The 25,458-nt window shown below is 42.2% G+C and overlaps 1 long non-coding RNA gene across 2 annotated transcripts in view; it reads left to right on the forward strand.

Moving 5' to 3' along the window:
* The window catches only part of LOC308583821, a 57,986-nt gene that overhangs the window by 29,279 nt on the left and 3,249 nt on the right, over positions 1-25,458 (forward strand). The window lies entirely within an intron of this gene.

Here is a 25,458-nt window from a genome sequence, read left to right on the forward strand (position 1 = left end):
ACACTTTGAACCTCACTGGATCCAGATCAGGCCTCCCACACCTGCAAGTTGAATTGGGAGGAAGGTTGCATTAACTTCAATGGAGGCTTTCCCCCTTAGAATGCAGGTGTATGTGTGTGTGTGTGTGTGCACGCTCATCTGGCAGGTGACCAAGGGTTAAAGTCTCTTGGCAGCCCCCCTTCCCAGCTAGCGTCAGTCTGGATTGGGCCCTCCATGCTGGCAATTAGTGTAAACGGAACCCCTCCTTCTTTTTTCAAAAAAATTTATGCACCGCTTGATTGGGGAGAAAAATCAAAATACCTCAATGTGGTTTACAAACAAGAAAAAAATTAAATCAAGAAAAAAATTACAACCCTACTTTAAAGCATATAAAAGTTAAAATACTAAAACATTTATTTATTTATTTTTACTTAAAAGTGGGTAGCTAATCACTGTTTAGCTTGGCTCTGAATCAGGGTGCTGAAAACTGTTTGTTAGAGATTCCTTTCCTCACAGAACTGCAGGAATTACTTATGTAAAAGAACGACAGTTAGTTTCTGTCTATATTGCAGATAAACCCTTCAGTTTGTTAATAAATCTGGTAAGGACCCCACTGAAAGAGATCTCTTTAAATATTGGAAGAAATAAGAGCCATATGGTAAATACAGCTTGGAATTTCAGCCCTTTACATAATTTACCCAAAGCACCCTTTAACTACAGCATCCAACACTGGCATTTTCAGACTTTGTTGTACAGGGGGCGATCAACAATTAATTTGCTCTGAGAGGTCAACTGTATTATATTTCATTGGCTTATTTGACGGCCAAGCTGGAGAGTTGCCCCATGAAAGAAACAGCTCTTTTTAAAAAATGTGCAAAGCTCTGCAGAAATCCTCTCTTCACCATGCTCTTAGGCCTATACAGCATGCTACATGCTGACTGCATATGTCAACCTCTAGTTCTAAAAGATTAATCTCCCATTAGCCAGTGTGTTGTTAAGCCTTTTGGGGAATTCTTGTGAGTACCTTTGGCTGACAAAGCGCTATTTTCACTCAGGATTCAATATTTAATGCAGCAGCGTGTGAACCACAGGTGTCCAACTGTATATAGCAATTTGGGAGAGAGATTTTAATGGAAGTGGTTTAACACCATGCACTATGGAAGTTTTGCCAGGGTTTAAAATGTCCCATCTGGCTGGATATATTTGTCATTCTACCTGTGTTTTTAATTATCCCAGTTATCTGGGGCCTTATTCTGTTTATATGAAAGATATGATGACAATTTTTTCCACAATAAAGACATTACATACCTGCCCCCCCTTCAGTTTTTGGCTCATGTCATACATTATACTACAGATAGAAAGTATTTAATGTATTTCCACGCATATGAAACTGGTGTTTTATGCATCCAGTGCTGGTATGTTTGTGGCGTATCTTTGGCCGCCACCAAGGCCCAAGTAGGTATAAGTCAGGGAAAGGACTGCTTGCTTTGTCTCATTGTTTCTCTGACTGTCCATTATATACACAGTTTCATGTTTTTCATTCTGGAAGTGGTTAGTGCAAAATGCTGCAGCATGATTGCTAACAGGAGCGACACATTGTCAGCATAGAACAGCTGTGCTCGGAGATCTGCAGTTGTTGCCGATTTGCTACCAGGGCAAGTTCAAGATGTTGCTATTAGTATTATAAAGCTCTTAACAACTTGGGATCAATTTGCATATGACACCACTTTATCCTGTTTGTCCCCACTCGACCATGTCAAGCAGCAGAACTGGCACAATTACAGGTGCCACATAAGACTGGTTCTGCATTTCTAAGAACTTGATCTTTGGTGTGGCAGCACTTATACTTTGGAATACAGTGGTACCTCGGGTTACATACGCTTCAGGTTACATACGCTTCAGGTTACAGACTCTGCTAACCCAGAAATAATACCTTGGGTTAAGAACTTTGCTTCAGGATGAGAACAGAAATTGTGCTCCTGGTGCGTGGCGGCACCAGGAGGCCCCATTAGCTAAAGTGGTGCTTCAGGTTAAGAACGGACCTCTGGAACGAATTAAGTACTTAACCTGAGGTACCACTGTATATCCTGCCAATTGATATCAGACAGGCACATTTACTGTACTCTCTTCAGTGCCTGCTAAAAACATCATTATTTTTTTTAGACAAGCCTACCCAGATGTTTAGAAAGTTGATGTGAGTCTTAATCTGTTTTTCTTCTATTGTTATTTTAACTTTTCAAAGGTATTAAATTATTGTTATTTTTCTTAGTGTTTTTTTTAAGAAAATTGTAAAACACTGAGGTTTTCTATAACAAAGCAATGTATAAATTTGTTTGTGTGTAGTGTGGCAGTGGTTAAATCCTTTGTCTGCTGTGGCTAATGCTTGGAACTACAATTCCCAGTGAGCAGGTGCATATGACCATCAGTTCAAGCTAAGAGAGAACTATGAAAGCAGATGAATTTTCTGAATACAGTGGTACCTCAGGTTAAGTATTTAATTCGTTCCGGAGGTCTGTACTTAACCTGAAACTGTTCTTAACCTGAAGCACCACTTTAGCTAATGGGGCCTCCTGCTGCTGCCATGCCACCAGAGCCCGATTTCTGTTCTCATCCTGAAGCAAAGTTCTTAACCTGAAGCACTATTTCTGGGTTAGCAGAGTCTTTAACCTGAAGCGTATGTAACCTGAAGCGTATGTAACCTGAGGTACCACTGTACTCGCTGAGAAAACTTGCAAATGCTGACCCAGTTTCAAACTGAGCTGGGGGAGTTCTCCCAACCCTTGTAAAAACCTATGCAATAAACTTAATACAAAAGGCATTTCAGGCAGCTGCAACTGCTTTTTAAAATGTAATCTACAAGTAAACATGCAAACCCTGGATGTAGGGACTAACTGCAGGTTGTGATTTTTCTTTTCTTCTTTAAGGTACAAGGGTGATGTTCACTGGAAATGTGTGGAAATGGAAGATTCCCCAAACCCTTGATTACAAAACAAAAAATCCCCTCTTGTACTGCAGCTAGGCATGTTCAGGGAATCCTTCAGAATCTATGAAAGCTGGGACATAAGAATGCATTTATCCGTGACACATTAATTCCCTCAAACTACAGGACTCTTGCTGTTTGTTTGTCTTTAAGAAAAACATGGTGTTGTGGTTAAAACTCATGATAAGGGTTCGGGAGCTCTGTAGCACTATTGCCAAGGCCATAAGCTTCCTGTGCACTTGAGGCATAACAGCAGCAGACTCATTTTTCAGAATGCAGCTCACTTCTGAACAGATACAAAGCACAAGGGGTGTGTGTGTGTGAGGCTTTAATCTCAGAGTCAGAGGACGATGAGCTGGCTTAGTCTGGGGCTGTTATGCCACTGGCTGAGGAACTGGAGAAGTTTCCTGATACTAAGCAGGAAGCTAGTGGTCAGAAGCCTAATGAATCTGAGACAAGAACCCAAATTCTATTTGCCTGAAGAATCATAGGAACATAGGAAGCATCCTTATACTGACTCAGACCAATAGTCCATTTAGCTCCCTGACTGGCAGTGGCTGTCTATGGTTTCAGACAGGGACTCTTTCCCATCTCTGTGTGAAAATGCCAGGGATGTAACCTGGGACTCTCTACAGGCAAAGCAAGTGCTCTACCACTGAGCTACTGCCCTTGCCAAAGTATCTCCACATCACTGCACCTGCTCAACAGCGCTAGAAGGTTTCCAGGTGGGATATCACAGAAAAGAAGTGGAGTGCTTGCCTTCAGGCTGGGGTTGGCCATTTAAGAATTCACACTCTTTGGGCACAAAGGAAGGGAGCAGGTGGAAGGAAGACTGGATGGAGAGACTCAGTTCACTGCCAGCCTTTGTCAGAACAAGTGGCTCACTTGGAGCTTTCCATGGTGCTGCCTTTCCTCATGGGTGTCTGCTATGGATTGATCAGAACAACAGTCGCCAGAACAAGAGTTGCCAGAAAATCTACACTGGGGAAAAGGTAGCTAGAGAGACAGTAGTGCATGGAGTATGAGAAGAAGAAGGCTGGTTCATTAGGACAAAGAGGGCAATGAACCACCAACCTTAGTCTGCCCTCAGCCTACTCTGTCTTCCTACTTAGTGCTACACTTGAAGAACTCAGCAGAGAGAAGGATAGGCTCTGCCTGGGATTGGCTCTGGGTCATCTTAATGTTGGTCTCCCTGCCTTGTGCCCCATTAGTCCCAATAGGCACCAACAACCAGTTATCTGAAGGAGTGTCTCCACCCCCATCGTTCTACCCGGACACTGAGGTCCAGCACCGAGGGCCTTCTGGCGGTTCCCTCATTGCGAGAAGCCAAGATACAGGGAACCAGGCAGAGGGCCTTCTCGGTAGTGGCGCCTTCCCTGTGGAACACCCTCCCACCAGATGTCAAAGACAACAACAACTACCAGGCTTTTCGAAGACATCTGAAGGCAGCCCTGTTTCGGGAAGCTTTTAATGTTTGATGTATTATAGTATTTTAATATTCTTTTGGAAGCCGCCCAGAGTGGCTGGGGAAGCCCAGCCAGATGGGCGGGGTATAAATAATAAATTATTATTATTATTATTATTATTATTATTATTATTATTATTATTATTATTATAGTTCAGGAAGCTTTTCCCTACTCCCTTGCTCCATGAAATTCCTTCCTCCACCCTGACAAACACACTTTATACCTGTTCATTTTAACACAGAGATCATGCCACTATCGCCTCTAATTAGGCGCCAAGTCAAATTAATTTTGGGCCAAATGACTTTCAGAACTCTGTGCTAGGAACTCAAGGTACTACTGAGCAGGTCTTCTACTGAGCATTTATGAGTAGCTTAACACTAAACAAGTTATGGTGTTACATTTTTGCATGCCTGTCTTTTGGAATTCAGCTATATTGCATGTGATCAGTCATCACCTTTTCCAAAGAGATTGTGCCCACCCCAGTCCAAGCTGTAAAGCAGTTGGACTGACTAGGATTAGAATGCCTGAGCAAATGGGCAGAGACCCCAGCCAACATGTTAACATGCAGAAAACTTTTCTTCAGTTAAATACTACAAGGCCTTGCTGAAACATACTTTTTTAAAAACTGTTTTGGTGTTTTACATTTACATTTTGGAACAGGGCTTATTCTATCCAAGATGGCAATTGCAGATAAAGCAATACATCTGTCATACCACTTAAGATGTATCAGGCAACCCTCCCCCGCTTCATGTTTCCCTGCCTCCTCAAAACGTAAGTGTTTGTGGATTCCCCTTGACCCATCAGTGGTTGGAACAACCCAGCCCGCCTCATCCGATCCATTTCTCTGCCAGCAAAAGTCAGTGGTGCTGGACTTGAACTGCTACAGTCAGTAATGCTACCACCTGAAATCTGCAGAGATGTGCATTGTTTCTGCCTTTGCTGTTGTGAGCAAACTAAACAGTTAAAACAAAAACAAAAACCTGCCATGCATTTTGTTCAGGCAGGAGCAGGGAGAACAGAAATGAAAGCTCTGGGTGCACTCATTATTCTTTTCCACATTTGCCTATTCATGTTTTGGATTCTTACTGTAGAATTTTGTTGGAATAGGCTGGAGCAGTATCGAAGATTCTTGCATTCCCCCCACCCCCGTATAGCTTTTCATAAATAATCCCAGTGCAAGTAGGTTGAACGTAAGTAAATATAATTCATCAACAGTGTTTCTAGGGTGAAAGGAAAAAATTCTCAACTTTTCAGCAATTTATTTTACCATTTAAATCAAGCCTTGGAGCTTTCCTTAAACAGCCTTTAAATCTGCCACATTTGAAAAGTTGTTTCAAAGTTTAGAAATCCCTCTCTTGTTATATGTGTACTAAAAATATTGTTCCAGGGTCATATATTATTCCCGAGGTTGTTTCCCCAAGAGGTCTATAATTAAAGGAAGGCTATGTTTGCAGTTATAAGGTTTGCATTTTACACTATGTATGTTAACATTTTTGGTCCCGGTCCTGCAAGCCATCAAACATGCATTACCTGCCCTACAATGTCATTCGTGATATGTGGCACTGGACCCAGGGGGCTATTCACATGAGTCTGCTGGATCAGCTGTTGCTAGGAAACTATAGATACAGATTACAGTAATGGCTTCTACAGAATCTGATCTTGAAGCATTTCCTTCCTCCAGCATTTTATTAGCACTTCAGGGTTTGTCTGGTCAAATAAGTCTATTTCACTACCTGGCACACACAATTCCTATAGTGATAGATGTAGTTTTGTCCTCCTTTCTGATATAAATATCAGCTTTTGAGTCATTTGAGGTTCAGGTGTCTTTCCAGCTCCTGTATCTTGGCTCACTTGCAGTCAAATGCATTTCCCAGAGCAGGGAATAGAAACCAACTCCTCTCTGCTCTATTAATTGGACATTTGTTTGCTGCAGTTGAATGAAAGCAGCAACAGGACTCACAGGCCTCTTGAAAATTACTTCATATGCTTTTCAGGTCAATAATTTAGGGGCTTCTTTCCATCCCCAAACCCACCTAAACAAATAGGACATTTGAATATTTCATTTAAACATGCTAGTGACTGGAATATAGGTTAAGTCAACAGTAAAATTGAGCCTCATCTGGAGACACAGGCTGCTTCTTCAACAGCGCCTTAGAGTGTGTGCAACAACTGCACATTCTGCTTTGTAGACCCACTGCCTATTCTCCTTTCACATTGTGGAACAAAGCTGGATCCTGATAGCTATGTAGGGGGCAGAAAAGGAGGGATGCCCCATAGGGCCAGTGGAGCAGTGAGATAGGAAGAATTGTAGCCACATACCAACTAAGTGCTATGAAACTTTTAGAGAGAGAGGCAAGTCTGGGTGTGGTTCTGGCAATCTTTCAGATGAGCTAAATACACTCTGTGGTATATGTGTGGTTTGGCTCTTTCACAACTAGTTGATTTAGTAACTTTTTGCTTGGCGTTTTTTAATGTCTATGGCATGGGCCAGCTGTAGGATCAGCAACTTTCTTTTGTCTGGCTTCTTGCATCTGCAGGGAAGCAGAAATCAAGGAGATTAAGCTTACAGTGTACAGTTTCTGCTTTCCACCCAACTGCTAATGGACCCCTGCTAGAAAAAGTTGAGAACACTGTCCCTTGACTTGCTGTGTAGTGACTGTAAATGCGCATGCCAAAGTTTAGCAGCATACCCTGGTTGAGCCAGGGTCAGTGCAGGTGTTTAAAGATGCCTCAGTATGTCATCTGCGCAGCTGGAGGAAATGCAATGCAATGCAAAAATAGTGCAGTGACAAATTCAGGTTTGGGAGGGACCTTGGACAAGACATCTTCTATGACCTCCTCATTGGAATTATGAAAAGCTCCTCCTTCTCTTCATCACTGCATCGCTTGCCAGGCAGAGAGCTAATGAGCAAGCAGCCTTGGCATTGCCACTTCTCCTTCTCGTTTCTGCTACTGTCTGGGCCATAGCAAAAGGCAGAGAACAACCAAACAGTTGCAATGATGAAGGTAAGCAGCAGCTTCAAAGAGCTCTTGGCAGTGAAATCCCTTTGGGGTATCAGGCCTTGGTTAATGCCCAATCATAGTCTTGATGCTGGTCCTCACAGCGCATGTTGCACAATGTGTTGCATAATGTGCCACTGACAAGTGCTCCAGTTGTTCAGTATTTAGGGATTTGTCTCTGTTCCCATTCTGTCCCTGTTTCATCTTTTGAGTGAGATGTTAGGGGTTTATTTTATTTATATATTAATGGTGCTTATAATACCAACTCAAAAAAAAAAAGTTATCCAGGCAGCTTACAAAGACAATAAAAAATTAAGATACAACGTTAAACAAAGTACGCACACTCACAAATGCAACATAAAAAACTCCAGCAGCAGACAATAAAATCATTAGCTTTTTTTTTAAAATGTCAGTGCAAACGCATATGCATTAGGATCTGACACTAGCCTCAGGCCCCTAAATGTCTTGGACCAGCAATGCTTCTGGCAGCCTGCTCTCAGGTAAGCATTCTGCACGGGTACACAGCTTTATCAAGAAAGATCCTTTCTGGGAAAACTCCTGTCTGGCAGAGTTTTAACTTTAAAAAGGCCCAATACAAAAAGTTATCTATATTCTGAATTACTTTTTTTGGGAGCAAGCAAATGTATGCATATTTCAAAAGTTTAACAAGACAGCTTTGCTTTACTAGTGACATCAAGATAGTGTCCCTTGGTTTTGTTTTGGAAATACTGTTGCAGAATAAAGATCGGCTGGGTGTAAATCATAAGCTGGGTGTTAAATATAGCCCAAACATGCAAGTAAAAGGTCCTTACCTTAGCTTAATGCCAAGTGCTTAGATGTGTCCAAGAAAATCAATTTATAAGATTTCACAGAGAAGGCCTTTGTCCTTTTGTATTTCAATTAAAGTATCACACTGCTAGCACATATATATATTAAAATAAAATGTCATCCAGAATATAATCAGTAATACAAGCAAATAGAGCATGATGACCTGCTGTGAGAGGGGCTGGCCCAGCCATGATTTTGTCCACATCCCTGTCTGCCTGAGTAATTTTAAAGACAGAAAACACCTTTGGGAATGAAAGGTAATAAGTAGGTTCAACAGTGAGGCATTTATGGCCAAGTGGTTCCTTGTTTCAGATCCAAGTATGAAATTACAGTGGGTGAAATGGAGAAGTTTGCCACGGTGCACCAGAAAGAGCCTTGGGAGCTGAAAGCTTTAAATGGATGTTTTGAATGTTGTGCATATTGTGATGCAGAGTAGTTCTTGGTGTCGTGAGTTCATTGACTTCCTCCGTGTGTGGGCTGTATATGTAGGTGGCAGTGCCAGCACCATCTCTGGCACTTGGGCTAACATTGGAACGCTCTGGGAATGTCTACCTTTATTGTTCTTTTTGTTTGCTTGCTTTTTTAATGGGTTGTGTGCTCTCCGCTCCCCTCCTAGGCTGGGTGGGTGTAGGATAAAGCAGCCGCTCCACTGGTGCAGGGGCAGTATATCCTCCTTATAAACCAATACAGTGGTACCTCGGGTTACATATGCTTCATGTTACAGATGCTTCAGGTTACAGACTCCGCTAACCCAGAAATATTACCTCGGGTTAAGAACTTTGCTTCAGGATGAGAACAGAAATCGTGCTCTGGTGGCGCGGTGGCAGCAGGAGGCCCCATTAGCTAAAGTGGTGCTTCAGGTTAAGAACAGTTTCAGGTTAAGTACGGACCTCTGGAACAAATTAAGTACTTAACCCGAGGTACCACTATACAGTGGTACCCCGCAAGATGAATGCCTCGCAAGACGGAAAACCCGCAAGACGAAAGGGTTTTCTGTTTTGGAGGCGCTTCGCAAGACGAATTTCCCTATGGGCTTGCATCGCAAAACGAAAGCCCATAGGGAAATGCTGGCGGTCGGGAGCAAAGACTTTCGCCCACAGCCGGCCTTCAGAAGAGGACCTCTTCTGAAGGCCGGCGGGGGGCAAAAGTCTTTGCTCCCCCCCCGCCTGCCTTCCCCCCCCCGCCTGCCCCGGGCGATCTTAAAATGCTGGCGGGCGGGAGCGAAGCGCTGCCGACCCCCAGCATTTTAAAATCTCCAAGGGACAGCAGAGAAGTCTCTGTCCCGGGGAGATTTTAAAATGCTGGGGGTCGGGAGCGAAGCGCTGCCGACCCCCAGCATTTTAAAACGCTGTTCCGAAGGGGGGGTGGGGACACCTGCCCCAGCCACCCCACTTCGGAAAGCTGTTCCGAAGTGGGGAGGGGGGGCAGGGACACCTGCCCCCGCCGCCCCACTTCGGAAAGCTGTTCCGAAGTGGGGAGGGGGGGCGGGGACACCTGCCCCCGCCGCCCCACTTCGGAAAGCTGTTCCGAAGTGGGGAGGGGGGCGGGGACACCTGCCCCAGCCGCCCCACTTCGGAAAGCTGTTCCGAAGTGGGGCGGGGGGCGGGAACACCTTCTGAAGGCGGGCAGGGGGCGAAAGTCTTTGTCCCCCCTGCCTGCCTTCCCAGGGGCTTTTAAATCGCCCCGGACAGCGGAGAAGTCCTCCGCTGTCCCAGGGTTTTTTAAAATGCTGGGGGTGGGAAGAAAAGCCCTTGTCCCCCCCCCAGCCTTCAGAAGAGGTCCGGGGGCAGACTGTCCCCGGACCTGGTCCGAAGGCGGTTTCCCTAGGAACGCATTAATTGATTTTCAATGCATTCCTATGGGAAACCGTGCATCGCAAGACGAAAAAACCGCAAGACGAAGAGACTTGCGGAACGAATTAATTTCGTCTTGCGAGGCACCACTGTATATAAATGGTTTATAGGACTGGCTCATAATTTTGTGAAGTTATTCTGAAGGAAATTGAAACAGTGGGATTCCTTCACTTTCTGAAGAAATGAAAAGAAATGTAAGCTTTCCGTATTTTGCTGTGTGAACACTCCCTAGTCCAGTGAAAATGCAAATTATAGAGTTTTCCTTTTATTTATTTTTTAATAAATATTTTATTGAAATTTTTAAGTTGCAATATAGTAACCAAACAAAATTATAACAAAACATAACATACTTTCTTATCTTCTTGTGACCTCCTCACATCTCCCGCCCCTACCTTCCATGTTGAAAAAAATTTAATCCAGCAAATTATCACCTTACTTCCATCCTCACTGTCTAATTATCAATTAAATTTAACCAACTGTTTGTCCAAAATAAAAATTGTTTTTTCTTACATTTTCTTATCTTCCTACTTCTCTTCATCTATTTTGATGGTGCCCAATTGTTTATGATCAAGCATCCTGCTTAGCATTCATACAGTTTACAATGTTTTTGCAAATAAATCTTAAATTTTTCCCAATCTTCTTCTACCGTCTCCTCTCCCAGATCTTGGATTCTGCCGGTCATTTCAGCCAATTGCATATAGTCCATCAGTTGCATCTGCCATTCTTCCAGTGTGGGTAGACACCTTGGCAGGGGAGACACCTTGATCATAGAGTTTTCCTTTTAAACCCTGGGGAAACCCATAATCCTGCTCCGTCTCTCATGACACTGGCCTGCTCTTTTGTGAACTTTCTCTTGATGTTTGAAACCAAACAAACACCCCCCCCCCTTCATTCCCTTCAGCTTTGGAATATCTGCATCTGTATCACAACAACATATCAGGAAAGTGACTTCATCTTCTCCCACCCTTTCGCCTGCAGCAGTCTCCTGTTCCCTCTGCCTACCCTATGAAGATGTTCTTGAAGTATGCTAGGGGCTTGAACTACTGGTTGTGTGGCTCTTTCAAGGTTCATAGTTAACTCCAAATATATATATATTGCTGTTTTTATATAGAAAGGCTATTGGATATCTGGGCTTGGGAGAGTTGAAAATGACAATGTCTCTTTCCACAAAACAGTAAGGGCCAAGATGTAGAGTGCAACCATTCACTGTTCCAACCTATTTCTGAACAGTATGTTGGTGGCATGAAAATAAGGATATTCATTTAACAAGCAGAAGGAACTGTTTCTCAGAAACGAATTAGCTATCCAGACCAGGTAAAATTGATGCCAGATTCCAGTTTGTGATAAAAGGTATTTGAGGCAGGCAGCATTTTACACACTAATAAGTCATTTTTACAATGTGTGGATATATCCTACTAGTATCAGCAAGCATTCACATGGATGTTAAACAGAAGGAAGGTGGCTGCAGATGATGACCCAGTCCTGAAAACTAAGCATACAACCAAGATCTCAGTGTCAGTGAGAGCAGCAAGCCATTCCTTAGCCAAGAACGGGAATATCCTGGCTGTGCTGCTCAGCTGCTGGATAAAAGCCAGCATGTAAGAGAGTGACTTTTGTGAATTCCTGGAGTGGATCCATGTAGTGACAGCATTAATGTTTGCCCATGTGGGAGCTGACCTTAAAGTCCTACAGCCATACAAGCTGCTCATGTTATCTGCTGGCATTCTGCCCTCTCTGCAGCTACGTTTATGACCTTGCTTTATCATTGTGCTCAGCCCACTACTATATTAATAAAATGTTCATGTAAAATGTATACCATTTCTGACATGAGGTATACCATTTCTGGCATGATGAAATGGAGATGAATAATAAATCCAAATTGCAATAATTTTATACTAAAGGAATTCTTTGGTATTTCCTCCTCTAGAAAATTTAGACAAGGACTAAGTAGTCAGGAGAAAAACAGAGGGCCTCCATATGCATCCCATGGCTGAAGATGCTGCTGATTGTGTATTGTTTTTTCAGCTTTCCTCTTGAAGAAAATGTTTGGCCCTCCTGTTTGCTGAAAATATAACGGAAGCACGAGGAAGGCTCAATATCACAAAGCTGAATAATAAGTTCTCCACATGTATTTTTCTTTTCTGAAGTAATGGTTTCTCTAAGCTCATCTTCTGCTTTTTCATTGGTTTTACACATTTAGTTGTCATTCTCCCCCCTCCTTTCCTCCTCCTGAAATTCCCCCCTTCTCCTGAACTCTAAACAACACCCCAAGGGTCCTGCTCCAGGCTGGCTGGAGACCTGAACAAGAGCAGACCTGTTGAGGTCTGAGGAGGGACTGGAACATTTTGTTGCAGGTCTCCACTTGCCTTCCTGCAGCTCCTACTAATCCAGATGACAAGGTGACCTTTTGTATAGCCAGTTACAAACTTAGCTGTTACTCATTAGATTTCCTTTGAAAGATTCTCATCCACATATTGATCTGCTTAGCTTGAGAAAGCTAAAAATACTGCAGCATTGAGTGGCACATGATGCAGAAGTAAGCAGAAACATGAATCATTTATATCAAAAATGGTCAACTGGCAGTCCGCAAGCCACATCCGGCCAGTGGAGCAATTTGATACAAAGTGTGATAAGATCTGTTGGGGCTCTTCTGATGTTCTTACATTTTATCTCTTGTAATTTTGATGTGTGTTCTTGTGGATGTGTTCTTGTGTGCAGCTGTGGATAAACTGCAGTCATTGCTGATGTGAAGCCTCCTTAGCACATTTTTTAGTGTCGGCAATTTGTCACGTGTGGTGATGGGTTAGTGGGTGGTCGCTATCACCATGCCCCTATTTCTCTTTGCTCCTCACCTGCCTACCAAACAAAAGGCACCTACAGTGGTACCTCAGGTTACAGACACTTCAGGTTACAGACTCCACTAACCCAGAAATAGTACCTCGGGTTAAGAACTTTGCTTCAGGATGAGAACAGAAATCATGTGGCGGTGGCGGGAGGCCCCATTAGCTAAAGTGGTAGCTCAAGTTAAGAACGGACCTCCAGAACGAATTAAGTTCTTAACCCAAGGTACCACTGTATTTTCACCAGCTGCCACAGACCAAAGGTGTACCCTGTTCAAAGGAGTTATTCTCTCAAGGTCTTCATAGAGTAAATTATGTGGTTTTACTCTGGATACTATTGTTGCAGTCCTACACTGGAGATAGGTAGGTAGGTAGGTAGATGATAGATAGATAGATAGATAGATAGATAGATAGATGAAAGAAAGAAAGAAAGAAAGAAAGATAGATAGATAGATAGATAGATAGATAGATAGATAGATAGATAGATAGATAGATAGATAGATATGTTGCACAAAACCTCTTTATCATTATTTTGGTATTTCATTATTTCTGAGGGTTTTTTTAGTGTGTGTGGGGGGGGATGCATGGTTATGTGATTAACATTTACTGGGTGTTTGGGGCATTCCTAATATTTTGAGATGCTGATACCCACTCCAGCCATGCCAAATCAAACAGCAGATTGACATACCTAAACATCACTCTTGTGCAAGACCTCAGTATTGCAAATTAAAAACAAACAAACTGGAAATTGATACTGTGTGCACATGCACACACCACCAAGACCACAAGTATCCATGTTGTTCAGTGTGGAACATGATAAATAAAGGCTGGTAACATTTGCAGTTGAACTCCTACATACTTACTGGGATTATATTTGTGTCTATGCATTCAGGTACAAAAATACCCAGGACATAAAAAGGTACGGAACGATGAGAGAAGAGTGGATGAGAAGAAGGACCCATAACTATCCTATATACATTCCATCAATCTCTTCTCACTGACGTGGATACCATGCAGTAGAATAGCGAGGAATATCTAGGCTTGGCTTGGGGTAGAATGCATGGAAGCTAATGTGTCAACCATGCTCAAAGAAATATTGGATCCAAATGACATTTTTGTGATGTAAAGCTCCAGTCTGGAAACTCATGTGATCAAATGGTTATAGTACAATATTTTATATGTTATGCTCCCATCACAGGAGCCAACTTCTAGGGGCCGAAGTACCTTCAGCCCCCCACCCCAATAAAATATTGGTGTGTGGTTTTCCCCCAAAACAAAATGCAATTGTAGCACTGATCTCCCAAGGTTGTACTAACAGTGCACTGTTGAAGACTTTCAGGGCTCCTATGCCTTTAATAAAGCACCTCCTGTTTGCAGGGCCAGCCTGCTTTATTGCTTCCTGCTTATCTAGGCTGGGGATTCATGATGAATAGCCAAATAACGGTACTGTAATAAGCCCAGTTTCTCTCCGTAGGACAGAATTACTGTTTTCCTTATACTGGGCCAGATTCAACTACCCCATCCTGCTAGAGGAAACCAGCCCAAGGACTCTTCACGAATACAACAGGGCTCCCCTGCCATCCTGAAAGGTTGGCAGATCCCCTAGAGTAGCGTGGAGGGGGTGGAGGGGAGATCGTTTCATTGGGCAAGAAGAAATGCTTGCAGTAATGGAACAATCTCATTAGCTCTATGTAGAATTCCACCCATTTTTAAAATAGTGAAATAGCTCAGTTAAAAAATAAAAATAAATAAAAACTAATTTTGAAAGGTAAGGAAACCAGAAATTAAAACCTCCCCCACAAGTTTTTCTCCCAGGCAAGGGTTTTTCCAGATATAATTTCCTCCAGCAACTTTAGTTCAAGACCCAGTAATTAAAAAGGAAGTGACGCTGTGGGTTAAACCACAGGGCCTACGACTTGCCGATCAGAAGGTCAGCGGTTCGAATCCCCGCGACGGGGTGAGCTCCCGTTGTTCGGTCCCTGCTCCTGCCCACCTAGCAGTTCGAAAGCATGTCAAAGTGCAAGTACATAAATAGCTATCGCTCCGGCGGGAAGGTAAACGGCGTTTCCGTGTGCTGCTCTGGTTCGCCAGAAGCGGCTTAGTCATTCTGGCCACATGACTGGAGCTGTACGCCAGCTCCCTCGGCCAATAAAACAAGATGAGCGCCGCAACCCCAGAGTCGGCCACGACTGGACCTAATAGTCAGGGGTCCCTTTACCTTTACCTATATCATATAAAACGTATCTGTATTAGAATGGTTTGGATCTGCCAATGGTGGGCTTGTTCAATGGCTGTTCCCTGTATACATGCATCCATGTTAATTCTGCTAGCAACGGTCAGCATGGGGATTAGCAGGGTTGACGTTTGGATTACAGGTTTAGGAATGCCAACATGCCAATCATCTGAAAGAAACACTATGATCACCACAGAAATGCCCTAACTTCTGTCTCTTGTACTGAGCAGTCCAGTTTTTACTTGCAAAGACACGGAAGCGTCTCATAACAAAAAGTATCTTCCTTGTCTCATGTGGTCTCAGGAAAGAAGAAGAAGAAGAAGAGTTTGGATTTGATATCCCGCCTTTCACTCCCCTTCAGGAGTCTCAAAGCGGCTAACATTCTCCTTTCCCTTCCTCCCCCACAACAAACACTCTGTGAGGTGAGTGGGGCTGAGAGACTTCACAGAAGTGTGACTTGCCCAAGGTCACCCAGCAGCTGCATGTGGAGGAGCGGAGACACGAACCCGGTTTCCCAGATTACGAGACTACCGCTCTTAACCACTACACCACACTGGCTCTGTGTGGTTCTGCATAAATGGCCAACTGCTACTTCAGCTCTACACATATGCTGCACTGCAGCTCATATATTTATCTCTCTCTCTCTGCCTTCATACTTCCTTTGAGAAACAGCTGACCCTTGCTTAATAAATTTCATGCTAGACACAACCCCAAGTAAAAAAAAAAGACTGAATGAATAGACATCCGGATAAAGCCTTTGGTAAAATGAATAAGACATTGTACGGTAATGAATAAGATGTGTAGTCCACAACCCACTTACTCCAGAGCAGTCCAGTGACTTAATGGTAACATTCCAAGGTAAATAGATTATGTTTTTTTTTTTTTATAAAAATTTTTTATTGCGTTTCTTTCCATAGGTAAACAAATTTGTTTGGACAACAATATACAAGAAACATTTTCCATATATATAAAGAAAAGCATAGAAAAAAGAAAGGATCATTATAAAATTTTTTCAACATCTTTTTGGACCTCCTCGCATCCTCTCAGCATTGCGTTCATCATTCTAACCAATTCAGCAATTTGTTATCTTATTTCCCAACTTATTATACCTTTGTATTTATTATGTTACCAATTTCAAAAATTTGTAATTTAATTTTAACACTATTAATAAACATAATATTTTGTTTCTAGTTAGTCTCATTTTTTTCCATCAATACTTACTTTATCATTTACTTAAAATAAATTGCAGAAGCATAATGTTTCTTAATCGTGCACAATCTTAACATTCAAACAACTTATAATGTTTTTGCAAATAGTCCTTAAATTTTTTCCAGTCCTCCTCCATTGTTTCCTCGCTCAGATCTCGAATTCTGCCGGTCATTTCTGCCAACTCCATGTAGTCCATCAGCTGCGTCTGCCAGTCCTCCAGTGTGGGTAAATCTGGTGTCTTCCAGAACTTTGCGATAAGAATCCTAGCTGCTGTGGTTGCATACATAAATAAGGTTCTGTCCTTCTTTGGCACCTTCCGGTCCACCATGCCCAGAAGAAAGGCCTCTGGTTTCTTAGAAAAGGTATATCTGAATACCTTTTTCAACTCATTATGTATCATTTCCCAAAAGGCCTTTACTTTCGGGCAGGTCCACCAGAGGTGAAAGAATGTCCCTTCTGCCTCCTTGCATTTCCAACACTTATTATCAGAAAGATGGTATATTTTAGCCAACTTGACTGGGGTTATGTACCACCGGTATACCATTTTCATAATATTCTCTTTCAAGGCACTACATGCCGTGAATTTCATACCGGTGTTCCATAACCTTTCCCAGTCCTCAGACATAATGTTGTGTCCTACATCCTGTGCCCATTTTATCATAGCAGATTTAACTGTCTCATCCTGTGTGTTCCATTTAAGCAGCAAATCATACATCCTCGAAAGTACCTTAGTCTTTGGTTCTAGTAACTCCGTCTCCAGTTTCGATTTCTCCAACTGGAAACCCACTTTTTTGTCCATTTTGAATACCTCTTGAATTTGAGCATAATGTAACCAATCTCGCACCTTACCTTTTAATTTGTCCTGGCTTTGGAGCTTCCAATTGTCTCCAACTCTTTCAATCAGTTCCCAATATTTTGGCCAATAGGCCTCCATATTGGGCTTTTTTTTAGAAATCTTGGCTTCCACAGGTGATAACCACCTCGGGGTCTTGTTTTCTAATAAATCCTTATACTTCATCCAGACGGCAAAAATTGATTTTCTGACAATATGGTTTTTGAACAATTTATGAACCTTCGCCTTGTCATACCACAAGTATGCATGCCAACCATACACATTATCAAACCCCTCCAGATCTAGGACATCGGTGCTTTCCAACAGGAACCAATCCTTCAACCAGCAGAAGGCTGCAGCTTCATAATACAACCTTAAGTCCGGCAGGGCAAACCCCCCTCTTTCTTTTGAGTCGGTTAGTATTTTAAATTTTATTCGGGGCTTTTTGCCCTGCCAGACAAACTTAGAAATATCCTTCTGCCATTTTCCAAAACATTCCATTCTGTCCACGACCTGAAGGGTTTGAAATAAGAATAGCATTTTTGGCAAAACACACATCTTTATAGCTGCGATTCGGCCTGACAAGGTAAGTTTCAATCTTGACCAGATATCCAGGTCTTTTTTAATTTCCAACCAACATTTTTCATAGTTATCTTTAAAAAGGTTTAAATTTTTGGTGGACAAGTATACCCCCAGGTATTTCACTTTTTTAACCACACTTAGCTCTGTCTCTTTCTGATACCCCTCTATCTCTGTAGGTGTCAAATTTTTGACCAAAACCTTAGTTTTTTGTTTGTTTAACTTGAATCCCGCCACCCGACCAAACTCCAAAATAAGTTCCAAAACTCTTTTTGTGCTAGATACTGGCTCCTGTACTGTCAAGACTAGGTCATCTGCAAAGGCTTTCAGTTTGTATTGTTTCGCTCCAACCTCTATACCTTGCACCAACTGGTCCTCCCTAATCATATTCAGCAATACCTCCAGAACAGAAATAAATAGCAGAGGGGATAAGGGGCACCCCTGTCGTGTCCCTTTTTCAATTAGAAGTTCATCCGACACCACATTGTTCACTATCAACTTGGCTTTTTGCTCTGAATAAATTGCTTCTAGTCCATTTTCAAACCCCCGTCCCACTCCCATCCCCTTCAAGTTTTTCTTCATAAACATCCAAGAAATGTTGTCAAATGCTTTCTCCGCATCAATAAAGATTAAAGCAGCCCTTGTGTTTCTAATTCGCAACAGCTCCAATATATCAATAATGTTCCTGGTGTTATCAGACATGTGTCTACCAGGGAGAAAGCCTGCTTGGTCCTTGTGAATTACTTCGTTTAAAACGTTTTTAAGTCTACTTGCTAAAATGTCTGCAAATATTTTGTAATCCACATTCAGGAGTGAGATGGGACGGTAGTTCTTAAGCTGAGTCTTTTCCTTCTCTGACTTGGGAATCAATGTGATGAATGCTTCTTTCCACGTTTCCGGTGCCCTTCTCCCCTCCATAATCTGGTTGCAAACCTCCAGCAACGGTTGTATCAAACAATCCTTCAGAGTCTTATAATATTTGGAGGTGAGACCATCTGGGCCTGGAGATTTGCCAAGTTGCATATTTTGGATGGCACCTTCAATTTCCTGTTGAGTTATTTTACTGTTGAGAATTGATCTTTTATCTTGACTTATTTTAGATAGTCCATTTGTCCTCAAGAATTGGTCTATTTCCGATTCTTTCTGAGGCCCCTGTGCATAAAGTTCCTTGAAGTATCTGTGGAAGCACTTTCTTATTTCTTCTGGTTTCTGAACTATTTTTCCTTGAATCTCCAGGTTTGTGACTGTGTTTAACTTTTGTCTTTTTTTCAATTGCCAAGCTAACAACTTTCCACATTTATTTGCTGATTCAAACGATCTCTGCTTCATTTGTTTAATTTTCCACTCAATCTCTTGATTAATCAATTTCGAATATTGTGCTTGATGGAATTTAATCTCTCTTAGCACCTCTTTTGACTTCGGATTAGTTCTCAGCTTTTTCTCTCCTTCACTTATTTTCTCTAGAATTTTTTCCTTTTTTCCATTCCAAAATTTTTTCTTTATTGTATTCTGTTGTATCAGAAACCCTCTCATTACAGCTTTGCTTGCGTCCCAGATTATTCTTTTCTCCACCATAGTGTTCAAATTTATTTCAAAGTAGTCCTTTAGCGTTTTTTGGGCCTTCTTAACAATCTCTTGATCTCTTAGCAAGGTGTCATTCATTCTCCATCTGAAGGATCCAGTTGGGAAAAGTCTCAATTCCATTTTTAAGGCATTATGGTCAGAGCAGGTTTTTGGGCAGATTTCCACTTTTCTCGTTTTCGGGGCCAGTCCTCTAGATATCCAAATTTGGTCGATTCGTGTCCATGACAAGTGGGCCTCAGAAAAGAAGGTTCCTTCTTTACCCAAGGGGTTCCTTGTCCTCCAAATGTCAATCAAATCCAAATTGTCTGTCATTTCAAAAAAGGTTTTAGGGAGTCTGCCGTCTGTTGTTAAATTTTGATTTTGGGATTTGTCCATATTTGTAGACACCACCCCATTCATATCTCCCATCACGATAATATTAGAATAGTCCAAATAGTCCATCATTGTCTCATGCAGCTTCTTATAAAATTCTGATTTTCCATCATTTGGCGCATAAACTCCTAATATCAAAATCTTTTCCCCTTGTGTTTGGATTTCAATTGCGAGAATTCTTCCATGATCATCTTTAAATAAGAATTTTGGTGATAGGTTCTCCTTTGCATAAATTACAACACCTCTTTTTTTGACTTTGTCTGATGAGATAAATTCTTGGCCAAGTCTTTTATTAATTAATACTTTCCTGTGGAGCCTAGTCACATGTGTTTCTTGAAGGCATATTACATCCAATTGTTCTTTTTTCAAAATATGGAATATCCTCCTTCTTTTTTCCGGAGAATTCCCGCCATTTATGTTCCAGCTAAGTAGCTGCAGAGACATCCTGTTCTATTTTAAACGTTCTTAAGATGGGGTGCCTTCCTTTTGCTCAGATCCCGAGGGTGCAGGCGTTGGCCCGCTTTCAGGCAATATTGGTGCTGGTACAGCTGGAAGCCAATCCACTCCTTTTTGGAGATCTTCTCCGTGGTCGTGAAGGAACTTTTGGTTATCTTCAGGTGTTCTAATTTTAACCTTCCTTTCTTTGTAGGTGAAGGATAGTCCTTGTGGAAACTCCCACCTATAGGGGATTGCGTTGTATCTCAGCAATTTTGCTAGTTCTGAATAGGTGGCTCTAAGATCCAACAGCTGTCTCGGAATATCTCTATAGATTTCCACCCTTTTGTCTTGTATTTCAATTGCTTTTTTGAAATGAAGACCTAGGATCTTATCCCTCTCTTCCTTTGATCTTAAAATTATCAAACAGTCTCTGGATCTATCTTTCTTTACCACTCTTCCCAGTCTATATGCCGAGACAATCTTAAAATCTGTGTCTTCCTTTAAACCCCAGAACTTCGAAAATTCTTGTGTTAAGTATCCAATCAAATCTCCTTGCTCTAGTTCCGGGATGCCTCTCAATTTGATGTTATTCTCGCGATTTTTCAATTCCACCATTGACAGATAAACTTGTTGTTCACCCACCTGTTTGTGCAGGGGCTTAACTTCTCCTTTTATTTCTTCCACTTCTTTTTGTAGAGCTCCCACTTTCTGGATTGCTTCTCCAGCCAATTCCCGATTTTCCGCTGTTGCTCCTTGCAAATTCTCTATGGCTTGTGTGTGCTGGGAAACTTGATCAGTCAATTTTTGAATCGAGGAAGTTGCTTTATCTATCTTCAAAGACTGGTCGTCCACCTTCTGGTTTAAACTTGATAGTTGCTCCAATATTTGTTTAAGTAGTGTATCTGACCCACCTGCTGCCATATCTTCCTCAGTGGACTTCTCAGTTGTTTCCCCTTGTTCCCTTTGGGTCACCAGTACAGCTGGAACCGACGACCGGCGTCCTTGGGTCAGTGTTGTTTGTACAAATTGTGTTGGTTTTCTTTCCTTTTCTTTCTCCTTGGCCTCTTTAGATTCCTTAGCTTTAGATGCTCTTGTTCTCCCTGCACCACTCATTACACATCTGTCAGTGTTCAAGGTCAAATTGTCTATTGTTCCATGGGAAAGACAAGTTCAATTATAAACAACCGGTAAAGTGGAATTCAAAACAAAAGTCAGTTCCCAGGATTTTATAATCCGAAAGCCCTGTAGGGGGAGTGCCACCAAATTTCAAAGACAAAGAAGGAAGTAGTCCGCCATTAAAGTTCCAAATTTTTTTTTTTTTGACTCAGTAAGTTCAATATCCAACAGTCCCTTCAAAGATTCAAAATTCCCCAGAGCACCTTTTAAAGTTCAACAAAGTTTCACAGGGGGTGCTTGCAACAATATCACATCCAAACTTTCCTGCTCAAATGTATCAATTATACTCCAACAAAGTTTTTACAAAGTTTGCAACTGTTTCCGCAGTTTAGCACAGTCTCTCTCTCCGGCAGCCCGACGATCTGGCTCTTTAAAGATCACCCCAAAGGGAGGGGGAGGTAGGAGGAGACCCCCCGTTACTCGTTCTTATAATCAAAGTCCCTTTCCACCTTCAGTTCAGCAGAAAAAAGAGCAGATTTAATAGCACGAAAAAGTTAGAGCTTCCCAAAGTCCCGTTTCGAACGCTTCCGCTTTTTAAATGCTTTGCTTTGATCTTGTCAGCAATGTCGGAAGACGGACTTCCCTTTTTTCGTCTCCCGCTTTCAGCCAATTTTACGAAATTCTTTGCCAAATTTTAGTCCCCTTTACTCACGGGTATGTTACTTGCAGTTTGGTGTTGATTTTAGGAAGAAGGATCAGCGCTCATCTGTAACAGCCGCGCGGCTTCACTTCCGCGGAAAGAGCGATGAACTCACAGCACCGCTACCCCTCCTTCACTCCGGGTCTCCTTACGGGGTCCCTTCTGTGTTTTCGGAGCAGCTTCTGGTGCCCGCCGAGTCCCACGGCCACGGGCTCACTCTACCCGTGGTTTATCTTGATGGGTCGTCGCTATGCCGCAGCGAACGACCCTTTTCCGCGGAGCCCCTCTTCAGAGCTCGAAGAGGACCGCCATTACAGTTTCGCGCCGCCCCCGGAAGTCTACCCAAGGTAAATAGATTATGGATTGCACTGTGTGTGAGCAGAAATCCTTCAATTAGTTTATTCAAAATTTATATTCTTCCTAAATATAGCCTATACTATACAACTGATGGCAAGCTGAATTATTTATTAGCTCATTTTCCAGTCATCCTGCTGATATGTGCACACTCTGCTTACATATACATTCATGGAGTCAAAAAATGAAATAATGCCCTTATCCTATGAGAGCCTGGACCAGCACAGCAGGCCATGGCGTGCCAATGTTCTCCTGCTTAAAATAGTACCTGTTTGAAGAGGGGTAAATGCTCCACTTTTATTTATTTAACAGGATTTAGATACCACTTAATTACAAAAGCATCTAAGCACTTTACATATATTATTTAAAAATAAATTGAAATTATCAAGAAAACCAGATATTTAAAACAAGTTAGCCTAAAAAATTTCAAAATAAATCAGCAATTTCAAAAATATACACTGTAAAAAGGTAAAGGGACCCCTGACCATTAGGTCCAGTCGTGGCCGACTCTGGGGTTGCAGCGCTCATCTGACTTTATTGGCCGAGGGAGCTGGCGTACAGCTTCCAGGTCATGTGGCCAGCATGACTAAGCCGCTTCTGGCGAACCAGAGCAGCACATGGAAACGCCGTTTACCTTCCCGCTGGAGCGGTACCTATTTATCTACTTGCACTTTGACGTGCTTTCGAACTGCTAAGTTGGCAGGAGCAGGGACCGAGCAATGGGAGCTCACCCCGTTGTGGGGATTCGAACCACCGACTTTCTGATTGGCAAGTCCTAGGCTCTGTGGTTTAACCCACAGCGCCACCCGCGTCCCTATCATACACTGTAAGATGACATATTAAAATGCATGTCTACATGTCTGGGTAGACTAGATTAAACAAAACAAAAACTTTTAGCAGGTGCCAAAAACCATCCAGCAAAGGCGCCTGCCTAATATCAGTGCGCAGGGAATTCCAAAGTTTAGGTGATATCACACTGAAAGATCACTTGCAAGTATGGAATGAATATTATGTGGCACTGTAAAAAGTGCCAGTTCCAAAATATGCATTTATAGCAATGCTTTGGCTAAAGTAGATCATGCCCTTGAGTCCTCCTTTGTCCAGTGGGCTTTTCCTTTATAATGAGCTGTTTGAATGGTTTTGCTATTTTCTGTGTTGTACAACTGCACCCGAGTACTGTGGTCAGGAATATTGTTTTAAACATATATTAATGTGATCTTAAAAGAGTGACTGCATAGGAGACCATCGCAAACCCCAGCCTGTATCCTGTGGAGTCGGTCTGCAGACTCCATGGTGTACTTAGCACAGGGGCAATAAAAGAAAATAAGCATTAGCAGGAGGCCTTAGTTTCCTGTCCAGAGCTCAGCTTAGCTTCCCAGAGGAAGGAACACAAAAGTAGAGTCACTGAACACTGCAGTGGCCTGGCTGGTGAGGCTGATTCTCTGTTACCTCACTGACAATCTCATTAGGGCGCTCTTGATGATGTTTGGCTATGCTTCATAATGTGAAGACCCCAATAAGAAGTTACTTGTTAGCCTCATGAAAAATAGCCGCTGCAGATAAACTTTAACGGCCAGTTGCCTCGCAACCAAAAGTCTGTCTCGTGAGAGAATCCAGTTGCTCTAGCAACAGCCTTTTGACAGGTGCTGAGAGCCACAGACAGCAGAGCTCGTACTGGTGGCTGGGCCAAAGGACACTTGACTGATACACCACACTACCCTAGACAAACAGATTACTTCACCAGCAACACTTTCTACCCTGTGAACTCGTAGTAAATACACATTTCAGAATGTGTTTTCTGTTACGGAAAGAAAGGAGCTTAAGGCATCAAAACACTGGTTATAAAATTAAATACTTATACTCTGAATTCAGTGGAAAGGAGGAAGGGATTTGCAAATCCCTGTCATCTCACTGAAAAAGACAGTGGCAAAGACATGAGTACAATTAAGGGGGGGAGAGAATAATAGGGAAAACAGCTTTGGGTGGGCAGCATTTGCCAGCTCCTGCAGTTTGTTTCGCCATTTGTTTTGTAGCGTCTATACCTTGGCATCAAGTGTCCTTTGTTCTAGCCACCAGTGCAAGCTTAACTGTCTCCGCAGCTCATAGCTCATATAAAATGGACCTTATTATTTTCCTTAGTGTTTGCTTCATTATTTAAAATACTAATGTTTAGAAAGTTGGCGTTATAATCATATATACTAATGTACTGAAATAGACCTGAAGGATCCTCTCAACCCTAACATACCAAATTGAGCCCTTTGGTCTGCAGGTGAGAGCATCCAGCAGGTATCATCTTATCAGGAGGTTTGTTCCACACAATGTAGGAATTTGGCCTTTAGGGTTGTGGTACCTACTCTTTGAAATCCCCTCCCTGTGAATATTAGACGATTTCATGTATGCCTACAGATGAGAAAATTTACGATTTTAATACAGTATCTTTTTCTTTTCGCCATTTTGGACAAAAATTCGGTAAACCAAAATTACTGTAAACGAAAATTTAATGGCAAAGGGTTAGAAAAAGAAGCTTATTGGGATATTTTTCTGCTAGCTCAGACTCAGATGGTAATCAGTTATGTTGGGGAGTCACCTGCAGGGAAGGAGGTACATAGCATTCCCTAAAAACCACTAGCACATCACCTCATTTTAAACGCAGGCCAATCCACAAACCTTTACTTTTAGGCAAATTGATTTCTACTGACTTTAAAGGCAGAACATTGGTTTGACTTACCATAAATGAGTTGTGGCTAGGGCTGACTGACCCACAGATGAATGTGTCCCTATGGTCATGTGACTCAGCTTCCACTGAAGTCAAAGGGACTCTTTCCTTTGACTTCACAGAGAGTTGTATCAAGCGCTGTTTGTCCGAGAAAAAGCTAATATGGAATTTAACTGAATAAACACTTTAGCAGTGAAGATTACAAAGTAACCTTTCACTTGGTCTTTTTCTTAAACAGAAGGGAGATGTTTTGCTGCCAGTTTGGGTGTTTATTTTCCAGTTTCCATAGAAAATAATTGGTCTCGTATTTTCTCTCTGCCTAGGAATAAATACCTTTATTCATGCTCCCTAAACTTAGCAGCACGCACAGCCAGGACTC

The sequence above is a fragment of the Podarcis bocagei genome (genome assembly GCF_964188305.1).
Source record: "Podarcis bocagei genome assembly, chromosome: 3".
Classification (NCBI taxonomy): Eukaryota; Metazoa; Chordata; class Lepidosauria; order Squamata; family Lacertidae; genus Podarcis; species Podarcis bocagei.